We start from the raw sequence: 17,103 nt of genomic DNA on the forward strand, positions 1-17,103 counted from the left end.
TATGAATTTCACGGATGCCTATATCACGGATGCCCGAAATGTTTCAAAAATCCGGACTTGATATCTCCGGTACGACCTGATTGTAAATTTGGCGAATTATATCGGGCTACATTATAAAAAATTCAAAAATTAGGGCTTTGGGATACAATTTGGTGGAGTTTTGGGAGCACGAATATCGTAACTCGGTTTGCAGATTTTGTCAAGAAATCTGATATTCTCGATTCGGTGCAACCACGAGATGCATTTTTCGGAGGTCGCACAAACGCTATAAAAATTTATCACAAAGCTGAGGGTGAAGAGAAGATCAGATACATCGACATAGGCCTATGTTCGTTGTATCCATACGTCAACAGTCGCTGTAGTTACCCGATCGGTCATCCACGCATTGTGACTGAAAATTTAGGCGATATTGACAATTATTACAATTCGATAAAGTGTACAGTTTTGCCACCTAGGGGTCTATATCTACCCATGCTCCCGTATAGATCGTTTGGGAAATAAACTTTCCCGTTGTGTCGAACTGCCCTAATGAAAGCAATCAGTGCGATAGGTGCAATCATTCGACTGATGAACGTTCGATAACCGGGACCTGGGTAACTTGAGAGGTACAAAAAGCCGTGAAACTTGGTTATAGAATATTGGACATATATGGGATTTGGGATTGGGAGACTAACGAAATGGGTTTATTCGAGGATTATACAAGCAAATTCGTCAAAGTTAAAACCGAAGCCAGTGGCTGGCCAACTAAAGAAATGTCGTGCGAAGAGAAGGATAAATTTATTTCGGATTATTTAGAAAAAGAGGGTATCCAACTCGAAGAAGATAAAATTTAAAAAGCCAAGGGGATGGGAACAGTCGTGAAATTATGTTTGAATTCGATGTGGGGTAAACTCGGCCAGAATGAAAATAAGACGACGGCAAAATATATTTCAGACCCTGGGGAATTATATAGAATGCTTTTGGATGAAACTTTAAAGATAAGCGTTTTTGACAAAATAACATTAGTTGAAATTACGGTTTGAATATTTTTCGATTTTACATATTCGAGGTTTGAATATTTTTCGATTTACGCAATTTGTAGTTTACTAAATTCTTTATTTTCATTAAACGAGGTTCTAACAATTTTCAATTTTGAGAAACATGGTTCGAACTTATTTAATAGGAAAATACTTTACGGTTTTGACAAAATAACATTAGTTAAAATTACGGTTTGAATATTATTCGATTTTACATATTCGCGGTTTGATTGTTTTTTTCATAGACGCTATTTGACTTTTTCACACGTCGATATACGTTGTTCGACTGAAATATTTACGTTCCGGTTGAAGATCAATCACGTCTAAACAAAATATAGCGCCGACAATTTTATAAAGGAATCGCTGCGACATATTTAATTTTTTCAAAACTATGCATAATCCATCTGGTTCGTCGCAATCAACAAAATCTCTGGCTAAACGTTTAATATCTGAAAAAAGTTTTGAATTCTCGCACGAGAAAACAAAACTATTTTGTTTTCTGGTTTAATTATTATTGTTGTGTTGTATTTTTCTGTCAAGTTTGTACAGTAAGTCCTATGTCCTCATTGTCTTTGTTTATGGCATGTTGTTCATCACTATCTGAAAAATAGAATACCAAAAGTTTTGAATTCTTGCGCAAGAAAACAAAACGTTTTGAATTCTCGCGCGAGAAATCCAAACTGTTTTGTTTTCTCATTTCATTTCTCTTTTTTATTGATTTCCAGATTCTCTTGATTTGCCTTCAGCGGTACACAACACAGATGTCACTATCTGAAAAATAGAAAACCAAAAAAAATGAATTCTCGCGCGAGAAAACAAATAATTTTGAATTCTCGCGCGAGGAATCCTAACTGCTTTGTTTTTCTCATTTCATTTGTCTTTTTTTATTGATTTTTAGATTCTCTTAATTTGCCTTCAGCAGTACGCAGCACAGGTATCACTATCTGAAAAATAGAATACCAAAAGAAATGAATTCTCGCGCGAGAAAACAAATAATTTTGAATTCTCGCGCGAGGAATCCTAACTGTTTTGTGTTTCTCATTTCATTTGTCTTTTTTATTGAATTTTAGATTCTCTTAATTTGCCTTCAGGGGTACGCAGCACAGATATTTATATCGCCACTATCTTGAAAAATAGAAAACAAAAAGTTTTGTTTTCTCGCACGAGAATACAAAACTATTTTGTTTTCTGGTTTGATTATAGCAAATTTTTGTTTTGTGTAGAAACGTATTTGTCTGTCAAGTTTGTACAGTAAGAGTCCTATGTCCTCATTGTCTTTGTTTATGGCATGTTGTTTATCACTATCTGAAAAATAGAATACCAAAGGTTTTGAATTCTTGCGCAAGAAAACCAAAGTATTATCAAATAATTTAGAATTCTAGCGCGGGAAATCCAAACTGTTTTGTTTTCTCATTTCATTTCTCTTTTTCATTGATTTCCAGATTCTCTTGATTTACCTTCAGCAGTGTGCAGCACAGATATCACTATCTGAAACAAAAGAAAACTGACAGTTTTGAATACTTGTGCGAGAAAACAAATAATTTTGAATTCTCGTGCGAACAATCCTAACTGTTTTGTTTTCTCATTTCATTTCTCTTTTTTATCGATTTTCAGATTCTCTTAATTTACCGGCACAGATATTTATATCGGCACTATCTGGAAAGTAGAAAACAAAAAGTTTTGATTTCTCGCACGAGAATACAAAACTATTTTGTTTTCTGGTTTGATTATAGCAACTTTTTGTTTTGTATAGAAAATGTATTTGTCTGTCAAGTTTTTACAGTTAGTCATATCTCCTCACTGTCTGTTTACGGCATGTTGTTGCTCACCTTTATCACTGTCTAAAAAATAGAAAACCAAAAGTTTTGAATTCTTGCGCGAGAAAACAAAATTTTTTGAATTCTCGCGTGAGAAAACCAAAGCATTTTGTGTAGAAAATGTGAAAAATTTTTTATAGTTCCTCTAGCCGTACAGAAACATTTTTAGTATTGCCTGAATCAGCCACCATAGATTATCCTTGCGATTGCTTCGATCTACAAATACTCCATCTGTATTTTGAAAGTCATAAAATTAATGTTATAAAAGCACTGTCGAGCCAACACAGCATACAATGTCAGATTAATGCTTTGCTAGTGTATATATACTGTATTCTTGTATTGGTATATTTGATATGAACTTCAATACGGCAAAAAAGAACTGTCGAGCCATAAACATCGTAGATTTCCTCCTGAACTGTACCTGATTTTGATAAATCGATGCATATTCTTGCCATTATGAATAAAATACAGGATCCGATTTGAGGGCGGGGGCTTGATCGCGATTTGGACAAATCAATTCATTAAAGATTCATCGCTCCCAGAAAAATCCCTCGAATTGAAACCATTCAAATTTGTACGGTTCATAAAATTCACTGTTATACATCAAATTTGAATCGGCAGCACCAATCGAATTTTACAGTCTATGATTTGGACAAATCAATTCATTACTGATTTTATTGCTTCCAAGTTGTTCAAGATAGTGAATCATTAATGCAGAAAACCCGTTATCGCTATAGGCTATAGTCCAAACATAGAATAAACTACACAAGCCCGAGGAAACATTTTCAGACGTTATTATCCAGAACATGGATTTAGTGTTTTTTCAGTGGTTAGCAATACTTCTCTATGTGACAGTAAGATTATTTTGCCATTTTTTCACAATCATATCAGTTTATGAAAGTTATTTCATCCTCCGCATTTTTAAATGTTTAGATTTTATCAGTGCTTCAATTTGTCAGTTTATATTCATAGCTTAGAATTTGATCAATGCATCATTCACGACTAATTAGTGCATTTTTTTGAACCCATTCAGCGTGAACCAAACTTAGACTTTTTGGTCACCAAATCAGAACCATGGACCAAACTTTGACTCTTTGGTCACCAAAACAGGACTGTGAACCAAACTTTGACTCTTTGGTCACCAAACCAGGGCCGTGAACCAAATTTAGACTCTTTGGTCACCAAACCAGGGCAGTGAACCAAGCGTTGATTCTTTGGTCACCAAACCTGGGCCATAAAAGAAAGCTATTAAAGTTTATAAGAACACAATTTATTTCTGTTGTCTTCGCGAATCTATTTGGGAATGAAATGATTTAGGAAACTTCAACTTTTTGGTCACCAAATCAGAACCATGGACCAAACTTTGACTCTTTGGTCACCAAAACAGGACTGTGAACCAAACTTTGACTCTTTGGTCACCAAACCAGGGCCGTGAACCAAATTTAGACTCTTTGGTCACCAAACCAGGGCCGTGAACCAAATTTAGACTCTTTGGTCACCAAACCAGGGCAGTGAACCAAGCGTTGATTCTTTGGTCACCAAACCAGGGCCATGAAAGAAAGCTATAAGAACACAATTTATTTCTGTTGTCTTCACAGAAGGTGGAACTAATGACGTTGTTAATGTATACAACACTGTATATCAGCGCTGCTGCTGCTACTGGTTTTATTGGCAGCTGTGGGGATTCTCTAAATTAACTAACATATCTTACTTTCACTGACTTATTGCTGCTTGTCTTTAAAAGACATATAGATTTGATCCCAGTTGGAACTAGTGAGTGCCAGTGAGGAAGACAAATGATAAAATGAGAAAAGCCAGTAAGAAAAAGCCATGTGAAAAGAAAAATATGAAGCGAATGTAAAACGGCATTAAATGCTGATATTATGAGTGGAGTCTGAGAGCAATTTGAAGGTTTATTGTCCTGCTGGCCTAGATGGCAGGCAGGGGTCTATTCCTACCTCAACTCCAAAACACAGAGAACAATATAAAGAGTGGGGTCCGAGAGCAATTCGAAGGTTTAGTGTCCTGCTGGCTTAGCGAGCGGGCAGGGGTCTATTCCTACCTCGACTCAAAAAAAAGAAAAATTCTGTGTGTTGAAACATTCGCAAAAAAAGAAAAATGGCAAATGATGAAATATGGCTGGAGTTTTATTAGCTCTGCTGGGTTCAAGTCTAACTTGAAATGAGGAAACAGATTGTTTATTGTCTAAAATCTTATGTAAAGGATTCCATAAAACAACTTGCTCATATAAAGCCTCTAGCAGTAGTAGTAGTAGAGAGTATAAAAATGTCTAATCTGACTATCAACTGTCATTGGTTTCATAATGAGAATTATGACATTTTGAATTTGTGAAGCAACATGAATAGCCTTGTTAGTTTTTGATCTATCCGAATCGGCTATCATTCTTGTCCTTGGTTTGTGTTTGCCCTCCACACAACAACGTGAGCGTAGAGGTTTGGCCTGGTTCTGGTGAACCTTCCATACCTCCCTCTCTTACAACAATGTTAGTTTAGTTTCTTAGGTTTGGTTTGATAATTTAGAGATAATCACCTCTTACAACTGAAACCCACTCCATTCGATTGATGAAATCTATACAGCAACATTCCGTGAAACCAAAAATACATATGTTTTTTTGGTGAAACTTGATTTGAACAATTCCCAACATAATACCAGTGTATAGTCATATAATTACTAATTGGACGGCTAAGAAATAATAGAAATGAATAATTTGAACATATTCATTATTGATGAAGGAGGTGTCTATAAGAATAAGGCCTTGTGATTTTCTAGACAATGATTAGTTCGTGACTTAGTCTTATCATTGATGCAATTGATTAAAGCTGATCAAGTGTTGCCTAAAATAGCAATAGATATTAGATGACTACACAATCATCATTCTTGAGAAATTTTAGCTGTAATGTATGATGGATTACCGAACTATAAGTGATTGAACAATGTAAATTTGAAGGAATTTTCACATCGCGTAGTTTATCTGACACCCTTGTGGATGGTGTTGATGATGATATGATAGGGGCTACACGCTGAATTCAATCCAGCGCGAACTTCTAGCTTCTTAACCTGAGTTTGGTGTACAATACATACACCAGCTCTTAGAGGTGTGGGTACTGATACTGTTAAAATCAAGTCTTTGTAGTCGTGTACACCTTGTTGGCTACTGCCCCGATTAAAGGTAAAAGATTGCGTCATATCTTGATTATATTTAGCTGATTACAGTTATGATGAAAATCTAATGATTTTTAATGCTTATATTAATCGAGAATTCAGTTGGTAGCGAGTAGGAAAAAACCAATATAACTTAGTGCGCTGATATCATGTTTACAGTGCATATTGTTGTATTCATTATATAGCCCGTATGACGTCACATGCATAGCAAATAGTCAGTGCGTGCTCAGAAAATTCGCGTACCTGTTATTCATTTTTCAAACCCATATATTCATTCAACAAGTTCAGTGTTTATCGACTAGATAACATTTTTCCTGGTATGGGTAAGTTATCTATTGAATGAGATCATAAGAATTTTGATGAATAGGCAACACTTGATCTTTAAGGATTTCAATTTTTTCATGAAAATTATATGATTGTGAAAAATGGCGAAGCATTTCTATTGTTCAGATGAGTGATATAGGAGGAGGAGACAGAGAGTTGAGGAGACTTGAGAGTCTGGGAGGGTGGGAGGGTTAGGGTGTGGGAGGGATGGGGTCTAGGAGGGTGGGAGGGGTGGGAGGGTTGGGGTCTGGGAGGGCGGGAGGGATGGGGTCTGGGAGGGCGGGAGGGATGGGGTCTGGGAGAGAAGGGATCTGGGAGGGCGGGAGGGAAGGGGCAAGGGAGGGCGGGAGGGAAGGGGTCTGGGAGGGCGGGAGGGATGGGGTCTGGGAGGGCGGGAGGGATGGGGTCTGGGAGGGCGGGAGGGATGGGGTCTGGGAGGGCGGGAGGGTTGGGGTCTTGGAGGGCGGGAGGGTTGGGATGTGGGAGGGCGGGAGGGAAGGGGTCTGGGAGGGCGGGAGGGAAGGGGCGAGGGAGGGCGGGAGGGAAGGGGCGAGGGAGGGCGGGCGGGAGGGAAGGGGCGCGGGAGGGAAAGGGCGAGGGAGGGCGGGAGGGAAGGGGCGAGGGAGGGCGGGAGGGAAGGGGTGAGGGAGGGCGGGAGGGATGGGGTCTGGGAGGGCGGGAGGGAAGGGGTCTGGGAGGGCGGGAGGGATTGGGTCTGGGAGGGTCGGGACGGGAGGTTAGATGTGTTGAAGTGTTACGATGTTTTAGTTAGACAGATGGGAATAGTGAAGATGAGAGAACAAATCACTGTCCAATCACAGGATGAAGTAATGCAGTGATCTGTACTCTGTATCTGCACACCATGTACATGAATCTGTAACTGTTCAATCAGCCCGAAATCTACAGCAGCATAATCTAGAAAAATCCTATACTATACATCTGATCTTTGAGATGTTATTTGCCGCTCTTTTGTCATTGATTATTGTTTCTTTTTCTTTGAAATGCATGCAACAGACTTTACTCAAAGATCACAGCAGTTTGGGGTGAGTTTTCAATGATTTACCTCCTGATCAAAGTTGAAATTATCAAGGTTTTCATGTTTTTCATATATATTTTCAGTGGACAGAGCTATGGAGGTTTTGACACCCAATAGTCAACCTCAAATACCATCAAAAAACATTGAGTAAAATGGTGAGTTTTTGATTACGTTTTGAAACTGCTCTTATTTTAACAACTTATGTATGCTTCTATACAACATTTGTATTTTAGGGGCCAAAATAAAGCTGAACTGTAACAAACCTGCCAACAGTAAAACATTGCGCTCTACGAATCAAACACAAGTCAGAAGTGGTGATTTTTCTATCGATTTATTGCAGTAATTTGTGGTGATTTATCAGTTATAGAATTTAATATGTTTATCATTTTTCATCCATTTTCAATAGATATGTCTTCATTCTGCTCATCGAGGAGGATATCCACAGATCCTTCAAAAATGATTGCGATGATGATTCAATTCGAGTCAGGAAAATGGTGAGTTTTTCATCACCCTAATGGGCTTCAATTTGATGATGAATTTGATAATTAATTGTTCTATATAGTTTTTTATGTGTCATTCTCTCAAAAGTTTTGTAAGAAATGCTGCTGCATCCCCTATCAAATCTATCGGAAATGGTACAATCATCAAAACATGTAAGAAAAATTGTAATTTTCGGAATAGCTGACGCATGTGATGTTTCCTTATTTCAAATAATCAGTTTTCTCTTTACAGAATGAAATCCACACAGCACTAGAATTTACAGCTCATAAGACCTTGTGAAAAGTTCACCTTGAACATATTGCTAGATCCTCCTCACTTGCAATCTAATAATTCTGCAAACCAGAGATGAAAGCTGTGAGTATTAATTTGCTCTTATTTCATAACAACTAAACTGATAAGTTATAGCATTTATACATATGTATTTTAGGAGCCCTCGACAGAAACTGAACACAAAATATTGGTAATTCACTGAACATTTTTAAATGAAGGACTTTGCTTACGATCCTCACATTTCAAAACGAGTGCCGGTAAATATCTCTGCAGATTCCGGTCTCTATGCTTACTGCTGTTTTTATCAGAAAATGACTTCATACATTTAGTCAATTTATTTCATGACAATCCAGTTCAACACGTAGAATGAATAACTGAGATGGAAACAGTGGAGAATTTGAAATAATTCCACTGGAATTAAACACCATGGATCTACATTGATCAATTAAGGTGAATTTTCAATCACTTCTTTCTATCCTGGTTAGAGTTAAAATTATCAAGCCAAAATTATACAAATTTTGTAATTTAGAGTAAAGAATGAAGCTGAACTTTTGCTATTCAAACAGTAAACATTGCGCTCTATCAAACACAAGTCATGAGTGGTGAGTTTTTATCATCAATTTATTGCAGTAATTAGTGGTGATTTATCAGTTATGAATTATATTTATCATTTATCATCCGGTTCCAAAAGATTTATCTTCAAATCAAGTCAGCAAAATGGTGGATTTTTTATCTGGGAGGGCGGGACGGAAGGGGTCTGGGAGGGACGGGAGGTTAGATGTGTTGAAGTGTTACGATGTTTTAGTGAGACAGATGGGAATAGTGAAGATGAGGGAACAAATCACTGTCCAATCACAGGATGAAGTAATGCAGTGATCTGCACACCATGTACATGTATCTGTAACTTGTCAATCAGCTCGAAATCTACAGCAGCATAATCTAGAAAAATCCTATACTGTACATCTGATCTTTGAGATGTCATTTGCCGCTCTTTTGTCATTGATTATTGTTTCTTTTTCTTTGAAATGCATGCAACAGACTTTACTCAAAGATCACAGCAGTTTGAGGTGAGTTTTCAATGATTTACCTCCTTCCTGATCAAAGTTGAAATTATCAACCTTTTAATGTTTTTCATATATATTTTCAGTGGACAGAGCTATGGAGGTTTTGACACCCAATAGTCAACCTCAAATACCATCATAAAAACATTGAGTAAAATGGTGAGTTTTTGATTATGTTTTGAAACTGCTCTTATTTTAACAACTTATGTATGCTTCTATACAACATTTGTATTTTAGGGGCCAAAATAAAGCTGAACTGTAACAAACCTGCCAACAGTAAAACATTGCGCTCTACGAATCAAACACAAGTCTGAAGTGGTGATTTTTCTATCGATTTATTGCAGTAATTTGTGGTGATTTATCAGTTATAGAATTTAATATGTTTATCATTTTTCATCCAGTTTCAATAGATATATCTTCATTCTGCTCATCGAGGAGGATATCCACAGATCTTTCAATTAAAATGATTGTGATGATGATTCAAATCGAGTCAAGAAAATGGTGAGTTTTTCATCACTCCACTGGGCTTCAATTTGATGATGAATTTGATGATTTTTTATTCTATGCAGTATTATTATGTTTCATTCTCTTGAAAGTTTTGTAAGAAATCCTGCTGCTGCATCCCCAATCAAATCTATTGGAAATTGGTACAATAATCAAAACACTAAAAAAAATAGTAATTTTCGGTATAGCAGATACACACATGATGTTTCTTTATTTCAAATAATCAGTTTTCTCTTTACAGAATGAAATCCACACAGCACTAGAATTTACAGTTCAAGAGACCTGGTGAAAAGTTCACCTTGAACATATTGCTAGATCCTCCTCACTTGCAATCTAATAATTCTGCAAACAAGAGACGAGAGCTGTGAGTATTAATTTGCTCTTATTTCATAACAACTTAACTATTAAGTTATAGCATTTATACATTTGTATTTTTAGGAGCCCTCGACAGAAACTGTGAACACAAAATATTGGGAATTCACTGAACATTTTTAAATGAAGGACATTGCTTAAGATCCTCACATTTCAAAACGAGTGCTGGTAAATATCTCTGCAGATTCCGGTCTCTATGCTTACTGCTGTCAAGTCAGCAAAATGGTGGATTTTTGATCAGTCAATGTTAGGAGATAGTTATCAATGCTTATCACAAACCTGCTGGGTTTACTCTCAATATTGAACACAAACAAGTTGGCAGTTTCCATTTATTTCATTAACCATTTTCTGGCATAATTTTTCTCTTTCCAGAATGCAATGCACTCATCACAAATTGCGTTGGAAAAATGTTGAATATTCGCCTTCAAATAATGAAGAAACTTGTTGCTGAATTTGCTATTACTCTTTAGAAGATACTAAGTAATTTTCTCTACACAATGCAACCTGGTTCTTGCTTGTTATAAAACTTTACTGTGCAATTATATGTGTATTAATTTTTTCAGGAAATCATCAGTGCTCTTAACCTAATGACATTATGGCTCTTGGAAGTGAAATCCTGCTAGAAATGGTACAAAACTAATCCATTACAAGTTTGGAAATGGTGAGTTTTTCATCACTCCACTGTGCTCTTTTACCTAGCAATATGTTACTGGTATTGTATAAAGTATCCTTTATGTCTCATTCTCTCAAAAGCTTTTTAAGAAGTGCTGCTCCATCCCCTATCATATCTACCCCGGAAATACTGTGGACAATATGCTCCAAAAAAAGAAAAAAGGTAATTTTCAGAATAGCAGACACACACATGATGTCTTTATTTCACTAATCAATTTTCTCTTTACCGAATAAAATCCACACAGCACCAGATGAGAAATCACTTCCATCGTGGTGAAAGTTTACATGTAGTATGATTTTTTTTGCAGCATGAAATTTGTCCAATAGAACAGTTTAGAAGTCGATCAAAAATTGAATAATGGTGTTGAATTTGTTGTGACTATACGGTAACTATAAACTCTTGTTTCTGAAGTATTTCATGAAATTCCCACGTGACTGTTAATTCGATCAAACATTTTCAACGTAATATTTGCAGACGCAAGTTTTCTCTCTATTCTAGGATGAAGTGGAGACCAATATGCCATTTGACGGGGACACGGACCAATATTCCATCCTACCTGGAGATTGATATGCTGCCACTTATGTCAGAGCTGCAATTCTAAAGTTTCCATTTGACAGGGACACGGACCAATATTCCATCCTACCTGGAGATTGATATGCTGCCACTTATGTCAGAGCTGCAATTCTAAAGTTTAAAGCCAAATGATGTCAGAGCTGCAATTCTAAAGTTTAAAGCCAAATGAATATTGTTATATTGTGCCGGCCGGTACGGACCTACCGTTATTCTGTCTGTGATGGTTTCATGATCTGCGAATCATCCATGAAATACAATGGACTCATTCCCTGATTCGTCTCACAATGCTGTAACTTCATTTTTGCTAATAGAATAGCCTGTTCACTGACTCGGGCGTAAAGAATAGATGATTTAAACCTGCAATATGCAAATTTAAAAGATTAAACATGTAATTTATTTATCAAGAATCAGAATCAAAATAAACAAAGTAGATGAAGATATAACTAGAACAACCTACGTATGCACAAAATAACATAACCTCTCAACCTAAGCACTAAACACCCCTCACTCCACTTTCTCTATTAACTTGTTCTTCCTATTCCCCCTGTTTTAGTTATTTCTTCACACCCTACAATGGTCTCTAGAGAGACTCCATAAACTTGTCTTCTTTTAAATTTGTATATAATAGTGGTTTTAATCTTATTTTTGATTTTTACTGAAGAAAATCGAAACAGAAAATTAATGATTGGCTTTCTGAGATGGATCAAGGGCATGAGATATTTTACGCACTCCATGTTACTGCATAAGTTTGTAATTGTTTGTACAGGACCCAATTTCATTGGTCTGGTTATGTATGTATAAACTTGTATAATATTGTAAATTGACTTATTTTGTATGATGTGTCAAGTCCCACAATCATTGAAACCAAAAAGTTGAAATATCGACAGGTTTTCTTTTATCATGGGACTTTATTTTCTATGAATTGTTGATCTGTTTTATTTGAAATAAATATATATTTTCTCTGTTGTTCAGTTGTGATTACAGACGCCAGCAGTTTCGTAGACTCTGCGTCACGTACACTATAAACATTACGTAGGTGATAAACCTACATCCCATAGGTTCAGTTTCATAGAAAAATTTACTCAAAGAATATTCATTCATTGAGGTAAATTTAAATTGAATCGAGCCGAAAATCCAGTTTCACAACAATTGTATTCGAACTTTAAAGAAAAAGTCAAACATTGCTCATATGTTTGTGAACTGGCTCCACTAAACATAGTCTAACTCTATCCAAAATCAATTTAAGAGTTATTGTGAAACTGAACCCTGCATGGGATGAAATACTGGTATGAAACAGCAGCTTAAACTGATTGAAACCCCATCATGCGATTAACTCCATCAATTTATGATGGTTTAAATCCGCTATATGCAAATTTGAGAGAGTAAACACGTAATTTATCAAGAATCTGAAATTAAACTCTTCCAGTAAATGAAGAAATAACTAGAACAACCTATGCACAAAATAACAAAACCTCTCAACCTAGGCACTTAACACTCCTCGCTCTACTTTTTCAATTAACTTGTTCTTCCTATTCCACCTGTTTTAGTTATTTCTTCACACCCTACAATGGTCTCTAGGGAGACTCTAAAAAGTTGTCTTTTTTAATTTGTATATAGTGGGTTTTAATCTTATTTTAATTTTTACTGAAGAAAATTGAAATTGAGATATTTTGTAACTGCATAAGTTTGTAATTGTTTGTACCCCAGGGTCCAGTTTCATTGTGCATAAGTTTGTAATTGTTTGTACCCCAGGGTCCAGTTTCATTGGTCTGTGTATCTATGTATAAACTTGTACCGGTACGTGTATAGTCCCACGATCATTGAAACCAAAAAGTTGAAATATCGACAGGTTTTCTTTTATCATGGGACTTTATTTTCTATGAATTGTTGAACTGTATTATTTGAAATAAATATATATTTTCTCTGTTGTTCAGTTGTGATTACAGACGCCAGCAGTTTCGTAGACTCTGCGTCACGTACACTATAAACATTACGTAGGTGATAAACCTACATCCCATAGGTTCAGTTTCATAGAAAAATTTACTCAAAGAATATTCATTCATTGAGGTAAATTTAAATTGAATCGAGCCGAAAATCCAGTTTCACAACAATTGTATTCGAACTTTAAAGAAAAAGTCAAACATTGCTCATATGTTTGTGAACTGGCTTCACTAAACATAGTCTAACTCTATCCAAAATCAATTTAAGAGTTATTGTGAAACTGAACCCTGCATGGGATGAAATACTGGTATGAAACAGCAGCTTAAACTGATTGAAACCCCATCATGCGATTAACTCCATCAATTTATGATGGTTTAAATCCGCTATATGCAAATTTGAGAGAGTAAACACGTAATTTATCAAGAATCTGAAATTAAACTCTTCCAGTAAATGAAGAAATAACTAGAACAACCTATGCACAAAATAACAAAACCTCTCAACCTAGGCACTTAACACCCCTCGCTCTACTTTTTCAATTAACTTGTTCTTCCTATTCCACCTGTTTTAGTTATTTCTTCACACCCTACAATGGTCTCTAGGGAGACTCTAAAAAGTTGTCTTTTTTAATTTGTATATAGTGGGTTTTAATCTTATTTTAATTTTTACTGAAGAAAATTGAAATTGAGATATTTTGTAACTGCATAAGTTTGTAATTGTTTGTACCCCAGGGTCCAGTTTCATTGTGCATAAGTTTGTAATTGTTTGTACCCCAGGGTCCAGTTTCATTGGTCTGTGTATCTATGTATAAACTTGTACCGGTACGTGTCAAGTCCCACGATCATTGAAACCAAAAAGTTGAAATATCGACAGGTTTTCTTTTATCATGGGACTTTATTTTCTATGAATTGTTGAACTGTATTATTTGAAATAAATATATATTTTCTCTGTTGTTCAGATGTGATTACAGACGCCAGCAGTTTCGTAGACTCTGCGTAACGTACACTATAATCATTACGTAGGTGATAAACCTACATCCCATAGGTTCAGTTTAATAGAAAATTTTACTCAAAAAATATTCATTCATTGAGGTAAATTGAAATTGAATCGAGTAAAGTTTTTAAGAAACTGAGCTGAAGGTCCAGTTTCACAACGATTGCATTCGAACTTTGAAGAAAAAGTCAAACATTGATCATATGTTTGTGAACCGGCTTCACTAAACATAGTTTAACTCTATCCAAAACAAATTTATGAGTTATTGTGAAACTGAACCCTGCATGGGATGAAATACTCTTTACACACTGCAGCTTCTAAACTGATTGAAACCCCATCATAGACCAAATCCTACCCGGGGTTACAGTTTCACGATAATGTAATGCGATTAACTCCATCAATGTTTGAGAGTTTAAATCCGCTATATGCAAATTTGAGAATCTGAAATTAAACTATTCCGGTAAATGAAGAAATAACTAGAACAACCTATGCACAAAATAACAAAACCTCTCAACCTAGGCACTTAACACCCCTCGCTCTACTTTTTCAATTAACTTGTTCTTCCTATTCCACCTGTTTTAGTTATTTCTTCACACCCTACAATGGTCTCTAGGGAGACTCTAAAAAGTTGTCTTTTTTAATTTGTATATAGTGGGTTTTAATCTTATTTTAATTTTTACTGAAGAAAATTGAAATTGAGATATTTTGCAACTGCATAAGTTTGTAATTGTTTGTACCCCAGGGTCCAGTTTCATTGTGCATAAGTTTGTAATTGTTTGTACCCCAGGGTCCAGTTTCATTGGTCTGTGTATCTATGTAATCTATGTATAAACTTGTACCGGGTACGTGTAAAGTCCCACGATCATTGAAACCAAAAAGTTGAAATATCGACAAGTTTTCTTTTATCATGGGATATTATTTCGTATGAATTGTTGTATTAGTTTATTTGAAATAAATATATATTTTCTCTGTTGTTCAGTTGTGATTACAGACGCCAGCAGTTTCATAGACTCGGCGTCACGTACACGATAAACATTACCTGGGTGTTTAACCTACATCCCGTATAGGTTCCGTTTCATAAAATTCATTTAATCGAAAGATTTTCATTCATTGAAGTTTTAAAGAAACTGAGCCGATCAGGTCCACTTTCATAATGATTGCATTCGAACTTTGAAGAAAAAAGTTATAAATTGATCATAACTACGTATGTTTGTGAAACGGATCCTGTTGACCCGGTTTGACTAGCATAGTTAACCTCTATCCAAAATCAATTTTTAAGTTATTGTGGAACTGAGCCCTGCATAGGATGAAAAACTTTTTGCTAGGTGTATGAAACTGCAGCTTCTAAACTGATCGAGACCCTCGTATCATAGACCAAATTCTACTCGGGGTTGTTTCACAAAAATGCGTTCCTAACCGAGTTAAAATGAAATTTTATCTTTCCGAATGATCTTTTTGTGAGACTGAACCCAGGACAAATTCAGTTGATCTTGGGATCGTTGATTCTTTTTGTGAAACATTAACCCCTGGTGTTCAGCACAAAATCATCCTCTTGTCTTGTGAAATTGGGCCCTGGCATGCGAGGGTCTCATTGATTCTTGCCCCGGGTCTGGCTACACAAAAAAGAAAATCCAACCGACTGCATGTACCTGATTAATTTCTTCAATTCAAGAGTTAAAACCTTTTTGTGAAGCCAGACCCTGGTACGCGAGAGTTTTAAAAATTATTCTTGCTCCAGTGTAGACTGGTTGCCTACGCCTGCATTCACAGAATTGCTGCTAGAGACCGGCGACCCGTCTACGCTATTGCTAGGTTTAGTCTAGACTGGTCCCCTGTCCAATTCTGCGCCACCAGTCTGAATAGCTAACTAAAGGTAGAGACCGGCGACCAGTCTAGGTTCAGTTAGATCGTCGATACAAAATGGCGGCATATTGAATCGTAGTTAAGTGTTTCTAGAGGTGCAGTTACGGCCGAGTGCCGGACAGCATCCATAAGCTTGTGTGCTCAAGACCTAATTTCGACTATCAACTTCGAATTTTATGTGCTGCAATATTTCCCTAGACAACTAGATAAAAAAAAAGATTGGTATTTCATAGCTGTTAATCTATGATTAATTAACGGTCCGTTAATTAATCTAGATTAACAAGGTACATGTATAATTTTTTAGCCTTATCTGTTTGTTAACCCCTTCATGGGCGAATGTTATGTATATATGAATATCCCTGTACTCGAGATTTCAATGTTAATGTATTGTATTTTTGATTCAGTGATTGCGTCTTTCTTTTGTGTGATTTTTTCACCCAAGTAGAGGTCCCTTTCTTTTTAATCGCTATTCGTAGTGTAGATAGACCACGTGAGTTTATTGTTCTTACGTCTAGCGAAAGAAATCGTCTGCGATGCTATGGTTGTCAACCCGTTGTATCCGAGGGTATTGATGGTTATTGGTCCTGTTGACGAAGGATTTGGAAATGCCCTCGAAATGGCACGAGGCCACGTGATCTGATCAATGCTTTTAAAAGGGGCTAGTTGAATTAACGTGATTTTGTTTTCTAAAAAGGCCAATTTTGAAAGGATGAGTTCCTAAATTAGCAGGTTTAACAATATTTTGACTTGGCGAAAAGGGCAACCTCAATGGGAAGGCAGGGATCCGGACCCCGAGACCACCCCCTAAATCCGCCCCTAGGGCCAGTTGCATAGTCACGGCATGACCAACTTAGTTCTTTTGTAAATCTTACAACTTAAGACCAGTCTCAAGATCTAAGACTACTTTTCAACTAAAGTCACGACTGTGCAACTGGGCCCTACTTCTGGCAACTGCAGGTTTTGAAGATGATATTGTTAC

This window comes from Tubulanus polymorphus, chromosome 6 (genome assembly GCF_964204645.1).
Source record: "Tubulanus polymorphus chromosome 6, tnTubPoly1.2, whole genome shotgun sequence".
Classification (NCBI taxonomy): Eukaryota; Metazoa; Nemertea; class Palaeonemertea; order Tubulaniformes; family Tubulanidae; genus Tubulanus; species Tubulanus polymorphus.